The sequence below is a fragment of the Sus scrofa genome, chromosome 2 (genome assembly GCF_000003025.6).
Source record: "Sus scrofa isolate TJ Tabasco breed Duroc chromosome 2, Sscrofa11.1, whole genome shotgun sequence".
Taxonomy (NCBI): Eukaryota; Metazoa; Chordata; class Mammalia; order Artiodactyla; family Suidae; genus Sus; species Sus scrofa.
Window position 1 is genome coordinate 56,898,348 of NC_010444.4, and position 23,012 is coordinate 56,921,359.

The window sequence follows — 23,012 nt, forward strand, 5'->3', positions numbered from 1 at the left end:
CTGCAAACTACACCACAACTCATGGCAACGCCGGATCCTTAACCCACTGAGGCCAGGGATCGAACCCACAACCTCATGGTTCTTAGTCAGATTTGTTAACCACTGAGCCACGACGGGAACTCCCTCCTCTTTCTTCTTATACATATTTCATCTGGCCCTACATGTTCCTCACTGCCATTTATTCCAGAAAGACATCCTGTATTGTCTCTTAATAATAATTCCCACAGCACTGCACAAGCTCATCTTATTTCATTCTTATATCAACCAGGCAAAGTGTCAGTGCAAATGTAACTACTGAATATTTTTCTTACACATTAGAAATCTGGGGAACCCTCCCCTCCTCCACTCTTAGCAGGAATGTAAATTTGTGGAAAACAATGTGGAGTTTCCTCAAAAAAGCTAAAAAAATAGAGGTGGCAGCAATCTCATTCCTGGGTATATATAGACAAAATTATCACTCAAAAAGATGCACGCACCCTTAGTTCATAGAAACACTACTCACAATATCCAAGACATGGAAACAAACTAAATGTCCATCAACAGATAAATGGATAAAGAAGATGTGGCATATATATACAATGGAATACTACTCAACCATAAAAAAGAATGAAATAATGCCATTTGAAGCAAAATGGATGGACTTAGAGATTATCATGCTAAGTGAAATAAGTCAGAAAGAGAAAGACAAATACTATAAATATCACTTATATATGGAATCTAAAATATGATGCATTTATCTATGAAACAGAAATAGGATCACAGATATAGAGAACAGACTTGTGGTTGCCAAGGGGGAGGTAATTGGGAGGGTTGGGATTAGAATATGCAAACTATGATATGTGGGATGTATAAACAAGGCCCTACTGTATAACACAGGGGACTATATTCAATATCCCATGATAAACCATAATAGAAAAGAATATGAAAAATAATATGTTTATGTGTGGTAACCAGCAATCTAAGGTGGCCATTACTGCTATAATTATCTAGTATACGAATACAGCCAAGAGAGGTCAAGCAACATCAGCAGAGTTTGTTAGTGAGAGAGCCAAAAATAGAATTCAACTCTTCTATCCATTCACAATGGAATTAGCCAAAGGTAAAAAAAAACACTTTTAGTTCTGTAGACTTTAGGAAGTGTTCTTGTATATATATATCAAATATTTGTTTTTGACCCTTTCACTAACAGTGTTGGGCAATAAATAGTATTTAAAAAAGAATTGTATATATGTATAACTGAAACAATTTGGTGTATAGCAGAAATTAATGTGACATGGTAAATCAACTACACTTCTATTTTAAAAAAGTTTTTGTGTGCTTTTTAGAGCTGTATTCATAGAATATGGAAGTTACTAGGCTAGGGGTCAAATTGGAGCTACAGCTGCAAAACTATGCCACAGCCACAGCAACAGAGGATCTGAGCTGTGTCTGTGACCTATACCACAGCTCCCAACTCATTGAGAAAGGCCAGGGATTGAACCCTCATCTTCATGGATACTAATCAGATTTGTCTCCATTGTGCCACAATGGGAGTTCCCAATTTAAAAAAAAAATCTAAAGTTCATCAAATCATGTGATTTTTTTTTAGGGTCAAAGAGAAAGTATGTAGTGGAGAGGGGACCCAAATTTATGCTTTCTAGTGTTATCCCCCATTCTATTTCCTCTTCTGTCCATTTCATGCTACCTTCTGCATTGTCAAGGGCCTCTTTAAGCATAAAGTCTAAGGCACCATTATACTCAATGGAATTAAGAATTTTGACCAAATAATCTTGGCCAAGATGAGCATATACTATCAAGAGCATAAGGCTCTGAAATAGAGCTGTGTCACTCCTACACAGAAACACAGAGGGTATTATACAGTATAAAGTGACATGCCAGCCCTTCAGCTTTGATTTAAGAATGTTTCACACATCAACTATATTTCGATAAAACTTTTTTAAAAAAGAATATCTCATGCAATCACACTCCTTTCTACCAGAATCCTTGAGTTCAAAGTTGTCTTGAAATCAGGAAAAATAGAAACAGAGAAATAAGTCATTCAGACAGTATAGTATGAACAGATGACCAAAGGAAATAGAAGTACTTATCCATACACTGGTATTTATCTTCCATATCAGAGATGAATCACAATGAAAAAGATTGAGTAGAGACAGGATTAAGATGGCAGAATAGAAGGACTGGAGCTCAACTTCTCTCCTAAAAACAACAAAATTCACAACTAAAGACTGAACACTCTTCACCAAAATGGACTGGAAACCTTAAAAAAGATACCCTACTCCAGAAGAAAAAGAGGAGGCCACATCAAGAGGTAGGAGGGGCAATTTCATGACATAAACAACCCCATACCTCCAGGGTGGGAAGCTCCAGAGACTGGAAACTAACTGGTTCAAAGAGACTCACATACAGGAGTGAGAGTTCTGAGGCACACATCAAACTCTCACGTGTGGGGATCTGGCATAGGGAGAAAGAGCCCCTGGAAAATCTGGCATTGAAGGCCAGTGGGGCTTATACGCAGGAGCTCCATGGGACTGGGGGAAATGGAGACCCCATTCTTAAAAGGATCACACAGACTTTCAGGTGCACTGAGTCCCAGGGAAAAGCAAAGTCTCCATAGGAATCGGGATCAAACCTGACTGCAGTTCTTGGAGGACATCCTGGGAAAACAGGGGTGAATGTGGCTTGCTGTCAGGGAAGGACATAGGAAGCAAAGCTCTCAGGAATATTCAGCTGCAGCATGCCTTTCTCTGGAGGTGGCCATTTTGGGAAAATCTAACCCCACCCATCAGTCAGCTGCTGAGAAGTCCCAGGGCAAACAACACAGGTGGCATCCCAGCCCCACCCCTCAGTAAACAGGCTGCCTAAAGACCCCTCAGGCACACAGCTGCCTCTAATCCCATCCAGAGACTAAGCCAGAGGGATTAGAATCAGCTGCACCTACCAGAGGGCAGGCATCAACCCCTCCCATCAGGAAGCCTACACCAAGCCCCCATACTGACTTCAGCCACAGGGGGGCAGACATCAGAAGTAAGAGAGGCTACAACTCTATTATCTGTAAGAAGGTCACGACACCAAAAACCTATAAAAATGAAAAGAGAGAGGACTATAACTCAGATGAGGGAAAAAGAAAAAACCCAGAAAAACAGCTAAGCCATGAGGAGATTCTCAGCCTCCAGGAAAAAGACTTTAGACTGTGGATGCTGAAGATGATGCAAGACATTGTAAATAAACTGGAGGCAAAGATGAGTAACTTACAGGAAACACTGACCAAAGAGATACGAGATATAAAACTTAAACAAGAAGAGATGCCAAATACAATAACTGAAATAAAAAATTCACTAGAAGCAGCCAACAGGAGAATAAAGGAGGCAGAAGAATGAATAAGCAAGGTGGAGGACAGATTAGTGGAAATCACAGATGCAGAACAGAAAAGAGAAAAAAGACTGAAAAGAAATGAAGAGAGTCTCAGAGAACCCTGGGACAACGTGAAATACACCAACATCCATATTACACGGGTTCCAGAAGGAGAAGAGAGAGAGAAGGAGACAGAAAAAATATTCCAAGAGATAATAGCCAAAAACGCCCTTAACATCGGGAAAGAATCATTCACTCGAATCCAGGAAGAATAACGAGGACCATATAAAAAAAACCCAAGGAGGATCACCCTGAGACACATACTAATCAAACTGACCAAAATTAAAGACAAAGAAAAAATCTTGAAAGCAGCCAGAGAAAAGAAACAAATAACATGCAAGGGAACCCCGATAAGGTTATCAGCAGATTTTTCAACAGAAACTCTGAAGGCCAGAAGGGAGTGGCATGATATACCTAACATGATGAAAGGAAAAAAAACTCCAACCAAGATTACTCTACCCAGCAAGGCTCTCGTTCAGATTTGAAGGAGAAATCAAAATCTTCACAGATAAGCAAAAGCTGAGAGAATTCAGCAACACTAAACCAGCAGTACAAAATTACTAAAGGAACTTCTATAGGCAGAAAAGAACAAGAGAAGAAGGAAAGGAAAAAGAGCAACAAAAACAAATCCAAAACAGTTAATAAGATGGCAATAACATACATATCAATAATTACCTTAAATGGTAATGGACTAAACACCCCAACCAAAAGACATAGACTGGCTGAATGGATACAAAAACAACACCCATACATATGCTGTCTTCAAGAGACCCACTTCACTTCTAGGGACACATACAAATTGAAAGTGAGAGGATGGAAGAAAATATTTCACGCAAACAGGGATCAAAAGAAAGCTGGAGTAGCAGTACTCATATCAGACACAATAGACTTTAAAATGATGAATATTTTAAGGGACAAAGAAGAACATTACATAATGATCAAAGGATCAATGCAAGAAGAAGATATAACAATTTTAAATAGCTACGCACTCAATACCGGTTCACCACAATATATAAAGAAACTGCTAACAACCTTAAAAGGACAAATCGACAATAACACAATCATAATGGGGGACTATAACACCACACTTACAGCAATGGACACACCATCAAGACAGGAAATCAATAAGGAAACACAGGCACTGAATGAAGCATTGCACCAGATGGACATAAGAGATATTTATAGGACATTCCATCGAAAAGTGACAAAATACACATTCGTCTCAAGTGCACATGGAACATTCTCTAGGATGGATCACATCCTGGGCTACAAACCAAACCTCAGTAACTTTAAGAAAATTGAAATCATATCAAGCATCTTTTCCTACTACAACGCTATAGGACTGGACATCAACAACAAGAAAAACATGCAACAAACACAAACATGTAGAGACTCAACAACATGCTACTAAACAACCAGTGGATCACTGAAAAAATCAAAGAGGAAATTAAAAAACACCTAGCAGCAAATGACAATGAAAATACGACACTCCAAAACCTATGGGATGCAGCAAAAGCCATTCTAAAAGGAAAGTTTATAGCAATACAAGCCCACCTCAGGAAACAAGAAAAAGCTCAAATAAACAAGCTAACTTTATATCTCAAGCAGCTTGAGAGAGAAGAACAGACAAGACCTGAAGTTAGTAGAAGGAAAGAAATCATAAATAACAGAGCAGAAATCAATGAAACAGAAATGAAGGAAACCATAGAAAAGATCGATGAAACCAAAATATGGTTCTTTGAAAAGATCAACAAAATTGAGAAACCCCTAGCCAGACTTATCAAGAAAAAAAGAGAGAGGACTCAAATCAATAAAATTAGAAATGAAAAAGGAGAAGTAACAACGGACATCAAAGAAATACAAAGGGTCATAAGAAACTACCATACGCAACTCTATGCCAATAAAATGGAAAACCTAGAGGAAATGGAAAAATTCTTAGAAAAGTACAATCTTCCAAGACTAAACCAAGATGAAATAGAAAAGATGAATGCACCCATCACAAGCACTGAAATTGGAACTCTGATCAAAAAACTTCCAACAAACAAAAGTCCAGGACCAGAGGGCTTCACAGGTGAATTCTATCAAACATTTAGAGAAGAGCTAACACACCTCTCCTTCTGAAACTATTCCAAAAAATTGCAGAGGAAGGGATACTCCCAAACTCATTCTATGAGGTCACCATCACCCGGATAACAAAACCAGACAAAGATACCACAAAAATACAAAACTACAGGCCACTTTCACTGATGAACATCAATGGACAAATCCTCAACAAAATACTAGCAAACTGCATCCAACAATCCATTAAAAGGATTGTACATCATGATCAAGTGGGATATATCCCAGGGATGCGAGGGTTCTTCAATATCTGAAATCCTTAAGTGTGATACACCACATTAACAAACTGAAGTATCAAATCCATATGATCCTCTCAATAGATGCAGAAAAAGACTTTGACAAAATCCAACACCCATTTCTGATAAAAAAAAAAAAAACCTTCAGAAAGGGGGCATAGAGGGAACCTACCTCAACATAATAAAGGCCATGTATGAGTAACCCAGAGCTAACATCTTTCTCAATGGTGAAAAGTTGAAAGACTTCCTGCTGAGATCAGAAACAAGACATGGATATCCTCTCCTGCCACTACTAGTCAACATAGTTTGAGAAGTCCTAGCCATGGCAATCAGAGACAAAAATAAATAAAAGGAATCCAAATAGGTAGGTAAGAAGTAAAACTATCACTATTTGCAGATGACATGACACTATACCTAGAGAATCCTAAAGACTCTACCAGAAAACTCTTAGAGCTCATCCATGAATTTGGCAAAGTCTCAGGATACAAAATTAATACACAGAAATCGACTGCATTTCTATATACTAACAGCAAAAGATAAAGAAATTAGGAAAACAATCCCATTTACCATCACACCAAAGAGAATAAAATACTTAGGGATAAACCTACCTAAAGAGACAAAAGGCCTGTACTCTGAAAACTATAAGACCCTGATGAAAGAAATCAAAGATGACACAAATAGATGGAAAGATATACCATGCTCTTGCATTGGAAGAGTCAATATTATCAAATATTGATAGCATAGTCATATGACTATGCTCCCCAAGGCAATCTACAGATTCAATGCAATCCCTATCAAATTACCAAGGACATTTTTCACAGAATTCAAATGAAATATGTTAAAGTTTGTTTGGAAGCACAAAAGATCCAGAATAGCCAAAGACATCCTGAAAAAGAAAAATGGAGCTGGAAGAATCAGGCTCCCTGATTTCAAACTATACTGCAAAGCAACAGTCGTCAAAACTGCATGGTACTGGCACAAAGACTGATATATAGATCAGTGAAACAGGATAGAAAGACCAGAATTAAACCCACACACCTACAGCCAACTCCTCTCTGTCAAAGGCGGCAGGAATATACAATGGAGAAAACACAACCTCTTCAATAAGTGGTGCTGGGAAAACTGGACAGTCACATGGAAAAGAATGAAATTAGAACACTCCCTAACACCATGCACAAAAATAAACTCCAAATGGATTAAAGACCTAGATAGAAGGCCATACACTATAAAACTCTTACAGGAAAACAGAGGCCAAACACCCTCCAACATAAACCACAGCAACATCTCCTCAGATCCACCTCTTAGAGTGATGACGGTAAAAACAATAAGAAATAAATGGGACCTAATCAAACTTAAACGTTTCTGCACAGCAAAGGAAACCCTAAACAAAATGAAGAGACAACCCACAGAATGGGAGAAAAATCTTTGCAAATGAATCAACTCACAAGGGATTCATCTCCAAAATTTATAAACACCTCCTACTGCTCAATACCACAAAAACAAACAACCCCATCAAAAAATGGGCAGAAGATCTAAACAGACAATTCTCCAAAGAACATACAGATGGCCAAAAATCACATGGAAAGATGTTCAACATCACTATTTATTTAGAGAAAGGCAAATCAAAACTACGATGAGGTACCACCTTACACTTGCCAGAATGGCTATTATCCAAAAGTCTACAAACAATAAGTGCTGGAGGGTGTGGAGAAAAAGGAACCATATTACACTGTTGGTGGGAATGTAAATTGGTGCCACCACTGTGGAAAACTATATGGAGATTCCTTAGAAAACTAAAAAGAAAATTCCCATTTGATCCAGCAATCCCACTGCTGTTCATCTATGCAGAGAAAACCATGACTTGCAAAGATAGATGTACTCCAATATTCATTGCAGCACTGTTTGCAATAGCCAGGACATGGAAACAACCTAAGTGTCCATCGACAGAGGAGTGGATTCAGAAGATGTGGTACATGGGGAGTTCCCATCTTGGTGCAGTGGTTAACAAATCCGACGAGGAACCATGAGGTTGTGGGTTCGATCCCTGCCCTTGTTCAGTGGGTTAAGAATCCGGCATTGCTGTGAGCTGTGGTGTAGGTTGCAGACGTGGCTCAGATCCCACATTGATGTGGCTCTGGTGTAGGATGGCAGCTACAGCTCCAATTAGACCCCTAGCCTGGGAACCTCCATATGCCATGGGATTGGTCCAAGAAATGGCAAAAAGACAAAAAAAAATGTGGTACATATACCCAATGGAATATTACTCAGCCATTAAAAGTGAAGAAATACCAGCATTTTTAGCAACATGCATTGACCTAGAAATTATCATGCTAAGTGAAATCAGTCAGACAATGAGAGACCATCATATGCTATCACTGACATGTGGAGTCTGAAAAAATTACAGAATGAACTTCTTTGCAGAACAGATACTGACTCACAGACTTTGAAAAACCTATGGTTTCCCAAGGAGACATTTTGGAGGGTGGGGGATGTGTTCAGTTTGTGGGGTGGAAACCTTATAAAATTGCATTAGGATGATCATTGTACACTATAAATGTAATAAATTCATTGAGTAATTTAAAAAAAAAGAAAAAGATTGAGTAAGCAACATGAAAAGGGAAATGAGGCCCAAAAGGGATGATCAAAAACAATCGAATTATTTATAGTAAGTTCTTATCTCCAGCTAAGAAGAATTCTATCAGAGGGTCTCTAGTGAACATGCAGAAGGGATTTTCAGGATTCCTGGCTGTCATAGACTGAATGTTTTCAGTTCCCCCCAAATTTCATATGTTGGCATCATAACTCCCAATGTGATGGTACTATAATGTAGGGCCTTTGAGATGAAATTGAGGGTGGAGTTCTCATGACGGGGTTAGTGCCCTTATGATAGAGACCCAAGAAACCTGCCTCTCCCCATCACCATGTGAGAACAAAGCAATAGTGGTTGTATTAAAGCTAGAAATCAAGGCTTCACCAGGAACCAAATTATCTGTAGGTACCTTGATCTTCAATTTCCAGCCACCAGAACCATGAGAAATAAATGTTTGCTGTTTGAGCCACCCAGTCTATGGACTAAGACTGTAGTAAAGATGAAAACATTCCAGAAGACTAGATGTGGTCATAAAAAAGGAAATGAAAGACTATTTTGAACGTTACAGAATAGTAATCTTTACCATAATTTCCAGAAAATGGCTAGAAGATATTATGCAACAGACTTTTGAGGAGAAGTACACAGCGAATGAGGCAGCAATTACAAGCTGATAGAGTGTTTTTTTTAAGAATAAGTCACATCAGAATTATCAAAATATTGGTAAACACTGAGACTGAGTGATGGATATATAGAAATATTTAGAAAATCAAACAACAAACCCTATCACTAGATTAAGAGCATGTAACCAACATAATACATCTTGGTTTCAACCACTCCATTCAATTCAGATCTACACTTACTGAGCAAAGATATCTTGCCATGTACTATATTAAGTTAAATTACTAATTTTTTCATTAAAAAATTACTAATGATATGAATTATGTCACAAAAAATGTCTCACAAAGAAAACTGAAGATTTAACATTCATTGAGTATTTACTAAGATCTTGGCTCTCTCATTGAATTATTACAAAACCAAGATGCAGTGCTGTTTTTGTCCCTATTTTTAAATAGAAAAACTGAGGACCAGAGAAATGAATTGAAGAACAAGAAGAGGTTTTCTAGATGGATGGTGGAAGTTGCAGTGGGAGAGTAAGAGGGAAAGAAAAGAAGTATGCAAGGATGAGGAAGGGTGAGAAAGTAGACCAGGTTCTTAGAACTAAAAACTAATTCAGTATGACTCAAAATAGAGTGAAGGGTATGGTAGGCAAGAGGAAAGGAACAGCCACATATGGCATAGCCTTGTGTGCCAAGCTAAGATAGACCAAATTCACCTTGATTTCAAAGAAGAACTTTTGAATGTTTTTTGAACTAAAGCTCAGTATTATCAAATTTGCATTTTAGAAAATTCTGAAGCTATGATGAAACAGCTATATTGACTCTCTTGTAAATGGGCAAGAAAGAATTTTTTAACCAGATTATATCAGTGTGTGTCTGCCTGTGTGTGTGTATTGCAGAATTTGAATTGCAGAATTATGCATATTTAATAATATTGATCTCATATCCAAAGTAAATATAAGCACAAAACAATAAAACATAAGCAATAAAATAAAAACAGCACTTTGTTTCAAAATATGCAGTAGGGAGTTCCCACTGTGGCTCAGTGGGTTATGAATCTGACTAGTATCCATGAGGATGAGTTCAATCCCTGGCCACACTCAGAGGGTTAAGGATCTGGCTTTGCCACAAGCCACAGTATAGGTCACAGATGTGGCTCAGATTCCATGCTGCTGTGGTGTGAGCCAGCAGCTGCAGCTCTGATTCAACCCTTAGCCTGGAACTTCCATGTGCCATGGGTGTGGCCCTAAAAAGCAAAAAAAAAAAAAGTAAAAAAAATTGTACTTTAGAAAATTCCCTTTGATGTTATGTAAAAGGAAAATGAGAGGTAGAAGGAACTGAAAGTTTAAAAAATTATATTTTTCCTCTGCTTACTTGTCAGCCTCCTGAAAAGTTCCACTATTAAACAAGGCAGAAAAGAGAAAAAACTAGGATGAAGGAGAGGAGTAGGGGGAAATTTATAAGAAATAAAGAATTTTGCAAGTATTTGGTGTGTGATGCTTGTGTAACACTGTGGAGTCAATATGCAGTCAGAGAGAAAGGCAGAAAGAAACAAGAAAGAAAGAAAGAAAGAAAGAAAGAAAGAAAGAAAGAAAGAAAGAAAGAAAGAAAGAAAGAAAGAAAGAAAGAAAGAAAGATAGAAAGAAAGAGAGAAAGAAAAGAAAGAAAGAAAGAAAGACTCAAAAATACATAAAATTGTATGTATAAATATGCTTTTATTCAGAGTTGTTTGTAATAGTAAAAAAGTAGAAACTCATTCAAAGGTTCATCCTCAATGAGCATCTAAATATATCACCATAATGCAAATTATGGAGCATTATGCCAAAATGTGTGAATTTGTATATATCAGCATGGCAATGTGTAAACAAGAAATGAAAAAGAAAATCATGGAAAAGTATTCATATAAAGATTCCAGTTTGGACAGATCTTATGGTTTGAATTGTGTCCCCAAAAATGTCATATGTTGAAGTCTTATCTCTCAGTACTTCAGAATGTGACCTTATTTAGAAATAAGATCACTGAGGATGTATTTAGTTAAGATGAGGTTGTAAGGTAAGCCCTAATCCAACATGACTGGTATCTTTATAAAACTGCTGTATTTAAACACAAAGACAGATATGCACAACCCAGTGAGAACACCATGCACAGATAATGCTAAGATTGAAGTAATGCATCTATAAGTCAAGGGATGTCAAAGATTGCCAGAAAACCATAAGAAGCTGGAAAGAAGTATGGAACAGATTCTTCCTCACAAGTTTCATAAGGAACCAACCCTGCAGACACCTTGATCTTGGACTTTTAGCCTCCAATGCTAAGACAAAATAAATTTTGGTTGGAATATTTTAACAATAGCATAATACACATTATGCTCAAGCACACATGAAATAGGAAACATTTTCTAGGATAAATCATATGCTAGGCCACATAAAAAAAGTTCTTAGCAACTCTAAGAAGATTGAAATTATCCCAAATATCTTCTCTTACCACAGCTTAAAAACTCAAGAATACATGAAAATTAAACAACACTCTTCTGAACAACCAATGGATCAGAGAAGAAACTAGGGAAAATTTTTTTAAAAATCTTGAATCAAAAAAATTAACACAAACACAGAAAAAAATTAAAACACATATACCAAAATTTATAGGATGCAGCAAAAATCAGTTCTAATGGGCAAGTTTCTAGCTTTAATGTATACTATAAATGCATACATCAAGAAAATTGAATGAGATCCTACTGTACAGGTCAGGGAATGAATCTCTTGGGATACAATATGATGGAAGATAGTATGAGAAAAAGAATATATGACTGAGACACTTTGCTGTACAGCAGAAATTGGCACATTGTAAATCAACTATAATTTTTAAAAAAAAAGAAAATTGAAAGTTTTTTTTTTTTGTTTTTTTTTTTTTTTGCTTTTTAGGGCCACACTCACAGCATATGGAGGTTCCCAGGCTAGGGGTCTAATTGGAGCTATAGCTGACAGCCTATGCCACAGCCACAGCAATGCCATATCCAAGTCACATTTGTGACCTACACCACAGCTCATGACAACACTGGATCCTTAACCCACTGAGAAAGACCAGGGATTGAACCCACAACCTCATGGTTCCTAGTCAGATTCGTTTCCACTGTGTCATGAATGGAACTCCTCTGAAAGATCTTAATTAAACAACTGACTTTACACCTCAAGGAACTAGAGGAAGAGTAATAAACCAAGCCCAAAGTTAACAAAAGAAGAAAATTTAAAAGATTACAACAGAAATCAATAAAAAAGAACAGAAAAAATAGCAAAATAAGAGTCAGCCTTTTGAAAAGATAAACAAAATTTATAAACCTTTACCTAGACAAACCAATGGAAAAAAAGAGAGAGGCTTAAATCAATAAAATTATACAAAAGAGGGGGCATTAAAACTGATACCACAGAAATAAAAAAAGATCACAAGAACTGCTATAAACAACTATAACAGACTGGACAACCTAGGAGAAATGGAAATATTCTTAGGAACAAACAAACTACCAATACTGAATCAGGAATATATAGAAAATCTGAATAGACCAATTATTAGTAAGGAGATTGAATCAGTAACCAAGAAACTGCCAACAAAGAAAGGCCCAGAAGCACATGACTTCACCGGTGAATTCTATTAAATATTTAAAGAAAAATTAACACCAATTCCTCTCAAACTCTTCCAAAAATCAAAGAGGATGGAATACATCAAAAATACACCTACATGTGGAAAGAATCTCACAGAAAAATCTACTGAACACTGGCAGAAGACCTCAGGCTTCTGAAAGAGCAAGAAAATTTCCACACAACTGGATAGGACAAAAGAAAAAGTAAAAAGAAAGTGAGAAAGGAAACAAAATGGGACCTGCACCCCTGGAATGGAGCTTAGAAATACCCTCATTCACAGGGAGGTCAGCCAGGAGATTTGGGGAGCTTTAGAGCCTTGGAGAAGAACAAAGAAACCAGTTTTCAGCAGCCAAAGCAGTTTTAGACCTGCACAGATGGTCAGTGCCACTGTCCTACACCCCCCCCCACCATGTGGGCAGTATCTGAGAGCTAGAGCCTGAGCTTCGGAGATTATATTCAGGGAGAGGACACTGCCTACGCAGCTCTAGGAGCAGACATGAGCTGATGCTGTCCCCTCCTGAGCTGCAGGAGTGGTTATGAGTTGCCACCAGCCTAGCTACCAACATGGTTCAGGAGCAATCATGAGCTTCCACCCCTACCTCCACCCTCCCAAGCTTTAGGAGCAATCATGACCTGCCTCCACTCCCAACCTGTGCTCCGAGGGCGCAGTTGGTTGACCACCACCACCAAGAATGGCAGGACTGTGCACCAGCCACTGCCTCTTCCTACCCTCTATCAAAGGGACAATGGCTAGCACATGCTGAGAAAAGAGGCAACCGGCATCTATATAAAAATAGCCCTTGCACCAAAAATATTAAACAAAAAGAAGCTACACAGTGATGCTCCCACATATAAACAGGTCCCCAAGAAGACAGTAGAAAACTGTTTCTCCTAAACTTACAAAATAAGAGAAATGTAAGTAAAATGAAGAAGCAGAGGAACCACTCCCAGTTATAAGAATAAGAGAACTCTCTTGAAATGACATAAAAAGAAACAGACCAGATTAATAGACCCTGACTTCAAAAAGGAGATAATGAAAATATGTAAGGAATTTAGAAAGGCCATTGATTGAAATGCAGAGTACTGGAAAAGAGAACTAGAAACTATAAAGAGGAATCAAGAAAATCAGAAAACTCATTTGCTGAGACAAAAGCTGAGCTAAGGCAACAAACGGAAGAATGAATAATTCAGAGGAACATATAACTGAGTTGGGAGGTAGACTAATAGAAATCACCCAATCAGGACAGCAGACAGAAAGTCAAATGGAAAAAAAAATGAAAGCAAGATAATAGTCCTAAAATAAAATACAAAGTGTGCAAATCTATGCATAATAGGGGTTCCAGAGTGGGGAGAAAGAGAAGAGGGATTGAAAGAGTATTTGAAGAAATTATGGCTGAAAAATTGCCAAACCTAAAGAAGGAAAGGGATTGTCAGGTACAGGAAACACAGAGGGTCTGAAAAAGTTAACCCCAAACAGAAACCCCATAAAACTATCAGGTGATTTCTCTACAGAAACATGACATGTTAGAAGGGAGTGGCAAGATATATTTAAAATTCTGAAAGTGAAAAATGTGCAACCTAGTATATTCTATCCAGTGAAGATTATCAAGTAAAATAGAAGGAGAGATAAAGAATTTACCAGATAATCAAGAATACAGCAATATGAAACCGACCATAAAGAATATATTAAAAGCTTTTCTCTAAATAAAAGAAGTAAGAATCTATAGGAAAGAGAAAAACAGAGTTGGAATGTAAATCACTTAAATAAACCAGTAAACACATTTTTTAAAGAAAAAAATTAAAAAGCCTCTGTGAAAACCATGATTACCACAATGAACAGCAAAAAGATGAACATTAAGATGTAAAAGAGGACATCAAAATAAAAAATGTGGGTGAGGAGAGTAAAAAAAAATGTAGATTTTTTTTTCCTAGAATGTGTTTGAGCCTATAAAACTAAGGCAAGCAGATGTAAGAAGGGATTAATGTACTTGAAAAACAAGGTAGCCACAGACCAAAAGCATACAGAAAATTCACAGAAAGCACAATGAAGAGAACATAAGTATAATAAGAAAGAAAATCATCAAACCACAAAAGAAAAAACAAAAAGAAAAAGAAAGGGACAAAGATGAAATAGTAAAATCAACAGGAAAACAAGATGTAAAAAGGTAATAAATACATATCTATAAATGATTATCTTAAATGTAAATGAACTAAAAGTTCCAATCAAAAGACACAAACTGGGAGTTCCACTGTTATGCAGTGGGTTAAGAATCCAACTGTAGTGGCTCATTTAGCTGTGGAAACACAGGTTCAATCCCCAGCCTAGCACAGTGTGTTAAAGGATCTGGCATTGCCACAGCTTCAATGTAGGTCACATCTACAGTTCAGATTCAATTCCTGCCCCAGGAATTTCTACATGCCATGGGAGCAGCCATTAAAAAAAAAAGACACAGACTGGCAGAATGGATTTTGAATATAATAGCCTGCAATACACTGCCTACAAGAGACCTACTTTAAGGTAAGGGACAAACACAGATTGAAAATTAGAGAATAGAAAAAGATTTTTCATGCAATGGAAATGACAAAAAAGCAGTGATTGCAATACTCATGTCAGACAAAACAGACTGAAAAAAAGGCCATAAAAAAGATAAAGGACACTATACAATGATAAAAGGATCAATACAAAAAGAGAATTTTGTACTTGTCAACATGTATGCACCCAATATAGGAGTACCCAAATCCATATATAACAGACATAACAGACATAAAGGAGAAATAGACAGGAAAACAATAGTAGGAGACTTTAGCATCCCATCAATGTACAGATCTTCTAGACAGAAAATCAAGAAGGTAACAGAGATGTTAAATGATACAATAGAACAGTTTACCTTAATTGATATTTTCAGGATATTACATCCAAAATAATCAACATACACATTCTTTTCAAGTGCACATTGAACATTCTCTAGGATTGATCAAAAATCAAATAGGGGAGTTCCCATTGTGGCTCAGTGGTTAACAAATCTGACTAAGAACCATGAGGTTGTAGGTTCAATCCCTGGCCTTGCTCAATGGGTTAAGGATCCAGCATTGCCATGAGCTGTGGTGTAGGTCACAGACGTGGCTCGGATCCCATGTTGCTGTGGATGTGGCATAGGCCAGTGGCTACAGCTCCAATTAGGCCTCTAGCCTGGGAACTTCCATATGCTGCAGGTGTAGCCCTAGAAAAGACAAAAAGACAAAAGAAAAAATCAATTAGGGCAAAAAAAAAGACTCAACAAATTTTAGAGGATATAAATTATCATTATCTCAAGCATCTTTTCTGACTAAAATGGCAACCACAAAAAAAATGAAAGGAGAAAAAATTGATTACATGGAGATTAAACAACACGCTACTAAAAAAAATCAATGGGTCAAAAACTAAATCAAAGAGAAAATTTAAAAATACCTTGAGACAGTTGACAATGAAAACACAACCATACAAAATCTGCAGGATGCCACAAAAGCAGTTCACAGAGGTAAGTTCATAGCAATACAGGCCTTCCTCAAAAAAAAAGAAAAATCCCAAATGAACAATCTGACCTACCACATAAAAGAATTAGTAAGAGAAGAACAAACAAAACCTAAAGTCAGCAAAAGGAAGGAAAAAATAAAGATCAGAGTGGAAATAAATAAAATAGATTAAACAATAGAAATGGCCTAGTAATTAAGGATTTGGTGTTATTACAGCCATGGCTCACATTCAATCCCAGGCCCAGAAAGTTCCACATGCCTTGAGCTCAACCAAAAAATAAAGAAAAAAATTAATAAAACCAAGAGTTGGTTCTTTGAAAGGGTAAATAAGATTGATAAACCTTTAGCCAGACATAGCAAGAAGAAAAGATAGAGAACCCAAATAAAATAAGGAATGAAAAAAGAGACATAGCAAAAAGCATTGCAGAAATACAAAAAAAAAAAAAAACCGTAATGGAAAACAATGAACAACTATATATCAACAAACTTGACAACATAGAAGAAATGGACAAGTTTCTAGAAACACATAGCCCACCAAAATTGAAAGAAGAAATAGCTAACTTACACAAATCACACAAAGTGAAATAAAATCTCTAATTTTAAAACTCCATACAAACAAAAGTCTGAGGCCAGATGGTTTCACAGGTGAATTCTACAAAACATGTAAAGAAGTTATACCAGTCCTTCTCAAACTCTTCCAAAAAACTGAAGAGGAGGGAACAGTCCCAATAACATTCTGTGAAGCCACTATCACCCTGATAGAAAACAAAAGACTCCACTAAAAAAGAAAACTATAGGCCAATATCTTTGATTAAAAAAGTGCAAATATTCTCAACAAAATTTTAGTGAACTGAATCCCACAACACATAAAAAATAATCATACAACACAACCAAGTGGGATTCACCCCACATTCACAAGGACAGTTCAACATAGGCAAATCAATCAATGTAATACATCACATTAACAAAAGAAAAAGCAAAAGCCACATGATCATCTCAATAGATTCAGGAAAAGCATTTTACAAAATTCAACACATATTCATGACAAAAATGCTTACCAAATGGGTATAGAAAAAATATATAGAAAGCATAATGAAAGCTACCTGACAAACCCACAGCCAATATAATACTAAATAGTGAAAAGATGAAAGCCTCCCCACTAAATCCAGAACAAGACAAGGACACCCACTCTGACTTCTTCTATTCAGTATAGAATTGGACTTCCTAGCCACAGCAATCAGACAAAAAAGAAATAAAAGTATTCAAAGGGAAGAGGTAAAATTATCTGCATATGCAGACAAAAAGATGCTATATGTAGAAAACCCTAAAGACTTCAAACAAAAATTACCAGAACTGATAAATGAGTTCAACAAAGTGGCAGGACACAAGATTAACATACAGAAATCAGTCACATTTCTTTACAATAACAAGAAAATATCAGAAAAGAAATGTAAAAACATAATTCCTTGTAAAATCACAGCTTCAAAAATAAAACACTTAGGAATAAACCTGACCAAGAAGGTGAAAGACTAATACACTGAGAACTATAAACTTTAATAAAGGTAACTGAAGATACTTTAAAGAAATGGAAAGATATTCCATGCTTTTTTTTATTACTCAATGAATTTATCACATCTGTAGTTGTATAATGATCATCACAATCCAATTTCACAGGATTTCCATCCCATAGCCCGAGCACATCCCCCCAACCCCCAAACTGTCTACTCCAGAGACCATAAGTTTTTCAATGTCTATGGGTCAGCATCTGTTCTGCAAAGAAGTTCAGTCTGTCCTTTTTTCAGACTCCACATGTCAGTGAAAGCATTTGATGTTGGTGTCTCATTGTATGACTGACTTCACTTAGCATGATAGTTTCTAGGTGCATCAATGTTGCAAAAAATGCTGGTATTTCATTCTTTTTAATGGCTGAGTAATATTCCATTGTGTATATGTACCTCATCTTCTGGATCCACTCCTCTGTCGATGGACATTTAGGTTGTTTCCATGTCTTGGCTATTGTAAATAGTGCTGCAATGAACATTGGAGTACATGTGTCTTTGCAAGTCATGGTTTTCTCTGGGTAGATGCCCAGGAGTGGGACTGCTGGATCAAATGGCAGTTCTATGTTTAGTTTTCTGAGGCATCTCCATACTGTTTTCCACAGTGGTTGCACCAATTTACAATTCCACCAACAGTGTACTAAGGCTCCTTTTTCTCCACACCCTCTCCAGCACTTATTGTTTGTAGACTTTTTGATGCTGGCCATTCTGGCTGGTATAAGGTGGTACCTCATCATGGTTTTGATCATCCTTTCTCTAATAATGAGGGATGTTGAACATCTTTTCATGTGTTTTTTTCTCATCTGTATGTCTTCTTTGGAGAATTGTCTGTTTAGAACTTCTGCCCATTTTTTGATGGGGTTGTTTGTTTTTTTGGTATTGAGAAGTAGGAGGTGTTTATAAATTTTGGAGATGAATCCCTTGTGAGTTGATTCATTTGCAAAGATTTTTCTCCCATTCTGTGGGTTGTCTCTTCATTTTGTTTAGGGTTTCCTTTGCTGTGCAGAAGCGTTTAAATTTGATTAGGTCCCATTTGTTTATTTGTGTTTTTATTGTCATTACTGTAAGAGGTGGATCTGAGAAGATGTTGCTGTCATTTATGTCAGAGAGTGAATTGGAATAATTAATGCTATTAAAATGGCTATATGATGAACTTCTTTTCAGAACATATACTGACTCACAGACTTTGAGCAACTCATGGTTTCTAATTGAGACAGTTTGAGGGGGTAGGGCGATGAACTGAGGGTTTGGGATGAAAATGCTGTAAAATTTTGTTGTGATGATTGTTGTATGCCTATAAATGTAATAAAATTCATTAAGTATTTAAAAAAGAAAAAAGAAAATAAATAAATTACTCCAAACAGCTTAAAAAATAAAAAAAAATTAAATGTCCATACTACCCAAAGCAATCTACAGATTTAATGTGATCCCTATCCAATTACCCATGACATTTTTCACAGAACTAGAAAAAAAATCCAAAAATTTATATTGGACCATAAAAAACCCAGAATTGCCAAAGCAATCCTGAGGGGGGTAAAAAAAAAAACAATTAACTCACCCAGATTTCAGACAATACTACAAAGTTACAGTAAGCAAAACAGCATGGTATTGGCACAAAAACAGACATATAGATCAATGGAACAGAATAGAGAGCCAAAAATAAACCCAGACGCCTAAATCAATTAATCTTCAACAAAGGAGGCAAGAACATAAAATGGGAAAAAGATCGTCTCTTCAACAAGTTGAACTAGGAAAGTTGGACAGCTGTATGTAAATCAATGAAATTAGAACCCACCCTCCCACCATGAACAAAAATAAACTCAAAAAGGCATAAAGACTTAAACATAAGATAAGGAATCAGGCGTTCCCATCATGGCTCAGTGGTTAGCGAATCCGACTAACAACAGTGAGGTTGTGGGTTCGATCCCTGGCCTTGCTCAGTGGGTTAAGGATCCAGCATTGCCATGAGCTGTGGTGTAGGTCACAGATGTGGCTCAGATCCCACGTTGCTGTGGCTCTGGCATGATCCGGCGGCTACAGCTCCAATTAGACCCCTAGCCTGGAAACCTCCATATGCTGCAGAACTGGCCCAAGAAATGGCAAAAAGACAAAAAAAAATTAAAATAAGATAAGGAATCATAAAACTCAGAAGAGAACAAGGCAAAACATTCTCTGATATAAACCATAAAAATGTTTCTTAGGTCAGTCTCCCAAGGCAATAGAAATAAATAAATAAATAAATAAATAATAAATAAATAAATAGGATCAAATCAAACTTACAAGTTTTGGCACAGCAAAAGAAACCATAAAAAAATGAAAAGACAATCTACAGAATGGGAGAAAATTGTTGCAAACAGTGCAACTGACAAGGGCTTAATCTCCAAAATATACAAACAGCTCATACAACTAAACAATAAAAAACCAAAAAACCCAATTGAAAAATGAGCAGAGACCTAAATATACATTTCTCCAAAGATGGCATACAGATGGCCAATGGGCACATGAAAAAATACTCAACATCACTAATTAATTATTAAAGAACTGTACATCAAAACTACAAGAAGGTACAACCTCACACCAGTCTGAATGACTGTCATTAATAAGTCTACAAAAAAAAATACTGGAGAGGGTATGGAGAAAAGGGAACCCCCCCTACACCGTTGGTGGGGACGTAAATTGATACGACCACTATGGAAAACAGTATAGAGATTCCTCATAAAACTAAGGATAGAGTTACCATATGAGCCAGCAATCTCACTCCTGGGCATATATCCAGTCAAAACCATAATTCAGAAAGATATATACACTCATATGATCATTGCAGCACTATTCACAATAGTCAAGACATGGAAGCAACTTGAATGCTTCATCAACAGAGAATGGATAAAGAAGATGTGGGGAGTTCTTTATCCATTCTTTTGTCAATGGTAACAAACCTGACTAGTATCCATGAGGATTCGGGTTCAATCCCTGGCCCACTCAGGGTTAAGGATATGGCATTGCCATGAACTATGGTGTAGGTCACATATGCAGCTCAGATCTTGCATTACCATGGCTGTGGTGTAGGCCATCAGCTACAGCTCCAATTCAATCCCTATGCTGGGAATTTCCACATGCTGTGGGAGTTGCAGGAAAACAAGAAGAAGATGCGGTGCATATATCAACAGAATATTAGTCAGCCCTTAAAAAAATAAGGGAGTAATGCCACTCATGGCAACGTAGATGCAACCAGAGATCATCATACTAAGTGAAGCAAATCAGAAAGAGAAAGACAAACTCCATGTTGTATCTAAAACATGACACGAATGAACCTATCTACAAATCAGAAACATACTCACAGACATAGAGAACAAATTCAAGATTCCCAAGGGGGAGGACACTGGGGGAGAGATGAAGTGGGAGGTTAGGGTTAGCAGATATATACATGAAGGGATAAACAACAAGATCCTACTGCATAGCCCAAAGAACTACATTCAATGTCCTATGATAAACTGTAATGGAAAAGAATATTTTTTAAAGAGTGTGCATATAACTGAATCACTTTTCTGCACAGCTGAAATTAACACAACATTATAATTCAAATATAACTTTTAAAAAGACACAAACAAATGGAAAGATATCCCTTGTTCACGTATTGGAAAAATTAATGTCCTCAAAAGGTTCATACTACCCAAGGATGTCTATAGATTCAATGTAATCCTTATCAAGACTTCAATGGAATTTTTTACATGAGTATAAAAAACACTGATAAAATTTATGTGATACTACAAAATATCCATAATAGCCAAAGTAATTCTGAGATAGAAGAACAAATCCAGAGGCATCACTTCTCCCAATTTCAAAGTATATTGTAAAGCTATAGTAATCAAAACAGTATGGGAAGAAAGAGTTCCCGTCATGGCTCAGTGGTTAATGAATCCAACTAGGAACCATAAGTTTGCGGGTTCAATCCCTGGCCTCGTTCAGTGGGTTAAGGAACTCGCATTGCCGTGAGCTGTGGTGTAGATTGCAGACGTGGCTTGAATCTGGTATTGCTGTGTCTGTGGCATAGGCTGGCAGCTTCAGCTCTGATTAGACCCCTAGCCTTGGAACATCCATATGCTGTGTGTGCAGCCCTGGAAAAGACATAAAAAAAAGTATGGCAGTGGCATAAAAACATGCAAAAGTCTAGTGGAACAGGTTCAAGGGCCTAGAAATTAACCCATAATATGCAGTCAATAGATATTTGACAAAGCCAAGAATACTCAATGGATAAAACAATCTCTTCAATAACTGGTGCTGGGGAAATTAGATATTCATGTGAAAAGGAATGAAACTAGATCCCTATCATACACCTCTCACAAAAGTCAACTTGAAATGTATCAAAGACTTAAATGTAAGACCTGAAACTATAAAACTCTTGAACAAAAATATAGGAAACAAACCTCCTTACCATGGGTCTTAGTAATGATTTTTTTAACATGACACCTAAAGCATTAGCAACAAAATTAAAAATAAACAAATGGGACTACATAAAACTAAAAAGTTTCTGCATAACAAAAGAAATAATCAACAGAATGAGAGAAAATATTTGCAAATAATCTACCTGATAAGAGGTTAATATCCAACATGCATAAAGAACTCAGACAACTCAATAATAGCAATAATGATAATAATTCAATTTTAAAATGGGCAAAGAGGAGTTTTCTGGTGGCCTAGTGCTTAAGGATTCGGTATTTTCACTGCTGTGGCTTGAGTTTGATCCTTGTCCCAAACAACTTCTACATGCCATGGCACAGCAAAAAAAAAAAAAAAAAAAAAAAAGGCAAAGAACCTAAATAGATATATTTCCAAAGATATTCAAATAGCCAACAGGTACATGAAAAAATGTTCAATGTGATTATTCATCAGGGAAATGCAAATTAAAACTGCAATGAGATATTACCTCATGCCTGTTAAAATGGCTATCATCAAAAAGAAAAGGGATAACAAACGTTGGGGAGAACATGGAGAAAGGAAACCCTTGTGCACTGTTTATGGGATTGTAAATTGGTACAGCCACTACATAAAGCAGTATGGAGTATTCTCAGCAACTTGAAAATAGAACTACCATATGATCCAGCAATCTTACCTCTGGGTATATATCTAAAGGAAATGAAATCACTAACTCTAAGGAAATTAAATCAATATCTCAAAGAGATATGTGCACTTCTACATTCATTGCAGCATTATTTATAAACAGAGAAACAACCTAAGTGTCCATCAACAAATGAATGGATTAAGAAGATGAAGATGTGAGATTGACATATAATATAGGTACAGATATCTACAACAGAATACTATTCAGTCATAAA

At 36.7% G+C, this 23,012-nt stretch overlaps 1 protein-coding gene across 2 annotated transcripts in view; it reads right to left on the minus strand.

Moving 5' to 3' along the window:
* NLRP3 (NLR family pyrin domain containing 3) overlaps positions 1 to 23,012 on the minus strand; it is an 85,172-nt gene that overhangs the window by 6,107 nt on the left and 56,053 nt on the right.